Consider the following 6000-nt stretch of genomic DNA (forward strand, 5'->3'; position numbering starts at 1 on the left):
TATATATATATATAGGCGGACCCAAGAGCAGAAATGAAAACCAGTGCGAAAGAGTGTTAGATAAGTTTATTGTGGGAATGGAGTGTGAGTTTGGGATGTCAGGCTCGAACCGCCGATGTACTGATTGGAGGTCCGTGGAGGTCCCACTGCACTGGAATTTCAGGTGACAATGGGAAGAACATCTCAAGGAAGGAAAAAGAAGAGGCGGGAAAACAGCAAACAAAAGAAACACTGAAAGCAGCTCAAACAAAGTCTGAACTAGAAATGTGAAACAAAGAAAAACAAGTGAAATTTACTCCGCTATCGGCCTGTAGGCCTGTAAACCTTTAGGCCTGTCAGCCTGTAAGCCTATAAACCTGTAGGCATGTAGGCCTGTCAGCCTGTAATCCTGTAAGTCTATAAGACTATAAGCCTATAAGCCTGTAGGCCTGTAGGCCTGTAATCCTGTAAACCTGTAGGCCTGTAATCCTGTGAGCCTGTAGGCCTGTCAGCCTATAAGCCTGTAGGCCTGTAGGCCTGTCAGCCTGTAATCCTGTAAGCCTTTAAGCCTATAAGCCTATAAGCCTATAGGCCTGTAGGCCTGTAATCCTGTAGGCCTGTCAGCCTGTAATCCTGTAGGCCTGTAATCCTGTAAGATGGTCAGCATGTAAGCCTGTAGGCCTGTAGGCCTGTAATCCTGTAAGCCTATAAGCCTATAAGCCTGTAATCCTGTAATCTTGTAAGCCTGTCAGCCGGTTAGCCTGTAAACCTATAAGACTATAAGCCTATAAACATGTAGGCTTGTAGGCCTGTCAGCCTTTAATCCTGTAAGCCTATAAGTCTATAAGCCTATAAGCCTGTAGGCCTGTAGGCCTGTAATCCTGTAGGCCTGTCAGCCTGTAATCCTGTAGGCCTGTAATCCTGTAAGATGGTCAGCATGTAAGCCTGTCAGCCTGTAATCCTGTAAGCCTATAAGCCTATAAGCCTGTAATCCTGTAATCTTGTAAGCCTGTCAGCCGGTTAGCCTGTAAACCTATAAGACTATAAGCCTATAAACCTGTAGGCTTGTAGGCCTGTCAGCCTTTAAGCCTGTAAGCCTATAAGTCTATAAGCCTATAAGCCTGTAGGCCTGTAGGCCTGTAAGCCTGTCAGCCAGTCAGCCTATAAGCCTGTAGGCCTGTAGGCCTGTCAGCCTGTAATCCTGTAAGCCTATAAGCCTATAAGCCTATAGACCTGTAGGTCTGTAGGCCTGTAATCCTGTAATCCTGTAGGCCTGTCAGCCTGTAATCCTGTAAGATGGTCAGCCTGTAAACCTGTAGGCCTGTAATCCTGTAAGCCTATAAGCCTATAAGCCTGTAATCCTGTAATCCTGTAATCTTGTAAGCCTGTCAGCCGGTTAGCCTGTAAACCTATAAGACTATAAGCCTATAAACATGTAGGCTTGTAGGCCTGTCAGCCTTTAATCCTGTAAGCCTATAAGTCTATAAGCCTATAAGCCTGTAGGCCTGTAGGCCTGTAATCCTGTAGGCCTGTCAGCCTGTAATCCTGTAGGCCTGTAATCCTGTAAGATGGTCAGCCTGTCAGCCTATAAGCCTGTAGGCCTGTAGGCCTGTCAGCCTGTAATCCTGTAGGCCTATAAGCCTGTAATCCTGTAAGATGGTCAGCCTGTAAACCTGTAGGCCTGTCAGCCTTTAATCCTGTAAGCCTATAAACCTGTAATCCTGTAATCCTGTAAGCCTGTCAGCCGGTTAGCCTGTAAACCTGTCAGCCTGTAAGCCTGTAGGCCTGTAAGCCTGTAAGCCTGTTGGCCTGTCAGCCTGTCAGCCTGTTGGCCTGTCAGCCTGTCAGCCTGTCAACCTGTAATCCTGTAAGCCGGTCAGCCTGTAAGCCTGTAGGCCTGTCAGCCTGTAATCCTGTAAGCCTATAAGCCTGTAATCCTGTAATCCTGTAAGCCTGTCAGCCGGTTAGCCTGTAAACCTGTCAGCCTGTAGGCCTGTAAGCCTGTAGGCCTGTAAGCCTGTAAGCCTGTTGGCCTGTCAGCCTGTAGGCCTGTAAACCTGTCAGCCTGTAGGCCTGTAAACCTGTCAGCCTGTAGGCCTGTAAGCCTGTCAACCTGTCAGCCTGTAATCCTGTAAGCCGGTCAGCCTGTAAGCCTGTCAGCCGGTTAGCCTGTAAACCTGTCAGCCTGTAGGCCTGTAAGCCTGTTGGCCTGTCAGCCTGTAAGCCTGTAGGCCTGTCAGCCTGTAGGCCTGTCAGCCTGTAGGCCTGTAAACCTGTCAGCCTGTAGGCCTGTAAGCCTGTCAGCCTCTAAGCCTGTCAGCCTGTAAGCTTGTCAGCATGAAGGGAGGGAAGACTACATGTTTCAGTTGTTTGCTTTGGGTGGAGCAACACCTTCACATGGCCCAGAGTCGTTTGTAGCTCACGCCTCTTTTGGTATTTTCTGTAGTTTTGGGGCAGTTTCTTCCTTTTAGTCCTCTTACAACTTCTGGCGCCGCTGTGGGTGGCAGCCTTTCCAGTAGCTCCGTGTTTTTGCACTTTTTTCTTACTTTTTCCTCTTTTCTGTTTGCGTATATTACTCTTTAGCGGCAGTTTTGTTTGTACGAAAGACATGGAGCCGGTTTTCATGCATATGCATAGGAATAGCTTTGTTTACACCCATGAAGAGCTGCTAGCGCTGCGAACAAAAGGTCACGCTGGCACAACGCACCCCATTCCGGGTGAGCTGTGGAGGACTTATCAGTGGTGCAGAGGCGGCGCCAAGCTAAAGGTAAAGCGCATGGAGAAACGCTGGAGGTACAAACCATCTATTCCTTCGGTGGTGATGGGGAATTTGAACTCTCTGGCCAACAAGACAGATGAACTAGCGGCACTGGTTCGTAGCCAGCGTTTATACCGGGAATGTAGTGTTCTATGCCTCACGGAAACGTGGCAACTGGCAACATTCCCGATGCTAACGTAGACATTCCCGGCTTCACCACCGTGAGAGCGGACAGGGGCGCTAAACTGAGTGAAGGTGGAGGACTCATGCTTTTTGTTAACATCAGATGGTGTAACCCAGGACATGTGACAGTGAAGGAGATAATCTGCAGTCGGGATATTGAACTGATGGCAGTGAGTCTTCGTCCCTATTATGTGCCCAGGGAGCCGTCACATGCCATTGCTGTTTGTGTTTACATTCCCCCTCATGCGGACGCTGAGATGGCATGTGACGTCATACATGCTACCATTGCGAGACTACAAACCCAGCACCCTGAGGCTTTCATCGCCATCTCTGGTGATTCCAACCACATTACATTGGACTCAATGCTCACATCTTTTACCAGTATGTAGACTGTCCCACCAGGAAGAACAGGACAATTGATCTCCTTTACGCCAATGTGAAGGATGCATACATTGCCACCCTCCCAGATGGTGACGACACAGACATTATGACCCCCTCTACCCCCTCTTCACACATCTGCAGCACCGCTATAGCAGGTTTAGTGGCAGGTTGCTGTCACAGAGCTGCTCAACCCACAGATTCAGGAGATCCTTTGTCCCCAGAGCCATCAGGCTCTTCAACTCTTCCCAGGGGGACCAGCAGAGAAGGGGGGGGGGGGGGGGGGGGGGGGGGCTGAATCTGAATCTCATACTTATCCTGTGTTTATCTATTCATCTGCGTGTATAGACAGCACACTGCACGTATAGACGGCGAGCTGCACATATAGACGACGAGCTGCACGTATAGACAGCATGCTGCATGTATAGACGGCGAGCTGCACGTATAGACGGTGAGCTGCACGTATAGACGGTGAGCTGCACGTTTAGACGGTGAGCTGCGCATATTGCACTTTCTGCGTAGCTCATTGTGCATCTTGCACATCTGGACATTAGACACTTTATTGGGTATAATACATGCACATATTTATTTTTTCATTCTGTGGTCTTTATACGCCGTCATCTGTAAATTCTTGTACAGTCATTAATGTACTGCATCTCATATCTCAGGTTATAGATATTATCACAGACTGTGGTATTTTGTTCTATTTGTATATCTGCCTGTAGAGGAACTGGTTTATTTATTCTTGTTATATGTCTACACCCTTTCGTTCTGCAGTTTTGGGGCAGTTTCTTCCTTTTAGCCCTATTTTTCTTCTTTCTGTAGTTTTGGGGCAGTTTCTTTTTTCAGCCCTCTGTTCTTTTTGTTCAAATGCCCCCCTGGGCTGCGTACCGTATAGGTCACCCCTCTACAAAGGTGTGGCAAATGCCACTGTTTGCCACAGCCTTAAGTAGAGCAGTCCACTGGTGTGTTGAGTTGAACCTAACCAGCCAGAGGGCTTCTGGGAATTGGAGTTCTCTGAATTTATGGCCCCATGCCGCCATTGCCCTCTGCTGGCAGCAGGTGGCGCACTTTGCTGCCATCGTCCTTTGCTGTCAGATGGCATTGCAGGTTGGACCCTAACAGTGTAGCACTTCAACAGTGGAGCATGAAGTTGTGAGTGTCATGATGTGGAGCTGCACATGAATAAATCGAGTGATGTACTGTGAGATACTAATGGAGACCTTCTCATCTGCCAAGAAACTAGTAGAGAGGGGGAAACTAGGGGGAGATGGATGTTTCCATGGCAACAACCCCAAACATACAGCCAAGATAACTGAAGACTGGTTTCTAAAGGAGGTGAATGTGCTTGAATGGCCGAGCCAAACTGCTAACCCCCTTTGAAAATTTAAGGAGGATTTTGAAACTGTGAGTCCATCAGAGGGACCCTCATAACCTTGAGGAGTTGAAGATGCCTTGCTGAGAGGTGCTAAATTTCGATATTTTACGTTCATGGGGTCCCAGTTCTGGACCTGGAGAAGATCATTTCTCTGCAGTGTGGAGGTCAAATCTTGAGTTATGGTCTGGGTTTTAGGCTTTTCAGTGATTTACTTACAGACTTCATCATATTTAGATCACTAGGATGATCAATGGTGTGAACAGTAATGTATGGATACTGATCTCGTTCTGTAGGCAGTGATGAGACGTTTCTGCTCTGCATGTGATCTTTAATCTCCCAGCCAAAGCACTACAACATCTCCATCAGCTGTTCATCTACTCACGGAGTCATGTGTTGTACATAATCCTGATCTGCCTCTACTAATGCACAGTCAAACTGTCTCTCTCTCTCTCTCTCTCTCTCTCTCCCTCTCTCTCTCTCTCTGTCTCTCTCCCTCTCTCTCTCTCTCCCTCTCTCTTTCTGTCTCTCTCTCTGTCACTCTGTCTCTCTGTCTCCCTCTGTCTCTCTCTCTCTCCCTCTCTCTCTCTTCTCTCTATCTCTCTCTCTCTCCGTCTCTCTGTCTTTCTCTCTCTCTCTCTCTCAGTCTCTCTCTCCTCTTTCTCTCTCTCTCTCTGTCTCTCTCTCTCTCTCTGTCTCTCTCTCCTCTCTCTCTTTCTATGTCTCTCCCTCTCTCCCTCCCTCGCTCTCTCTCTTTCTCCTGGTGTAGTTCAACCTACTGAGTCTCAAAAATGGCGCCAGTGTGTTTGTCGGCTCTCTTTCTACTTTGTGTTTTGTTGTTTTGTGTGTCTCACTGCTGTGTGATTGCGCTCTTGGTGCTCCAATATCAGTTGTTTATGATCGTCAAACGCTTCTCAACATTCATACCTATATGGAGGATTTCGGGAACCGGAATCCGGAGGGTCAGAGTAGCCTTCACTCCCGGTGTCTGCCCCCCTGGCCCAGGGAGGTTTGCCGCTATCCCTGCTTTATCCATGGAGGGAAGCGCTGTAGGAAAAGGGGGAAACGAGGAGGGGTCCTAGTGAGAATAAGGAGCTGCTCGGATTTTACCCAACACGCTTCTTCTCGAGCAGTGTCCCCTCGTACCCTCGTCCCCTCGTACCGGTCTACAAGTGGCTGATACCTGAGTTTTCGGAGCAGCCCACTGCACACCTTCAACCTCTTCTGAGAGTCCGTGCCAAAAACAGAGGAATGAACCCTCGTAATCTCAGAGCGCTGGAACACACACCGTTACTGCAGTCTCAGTCTGTGTCCATTTATATGGCAT

This window comes from Pygocentrus nattereri, chromosome 16 (genome assembly GCF_015220715.1).
Source record: "Pygocentrus nattereri isolate fPygNat1 chromosome 16, fPygNat1.pri, whole genome shotgun sequence".
NCBI classification, from domain to species: domain Eukaryota; kingdom Metazoa; phylum Chordata; class Actinopteri; order Characiformes; family Serrasalmidae; genus Pygocentrus; species Pygocentrus nattereri.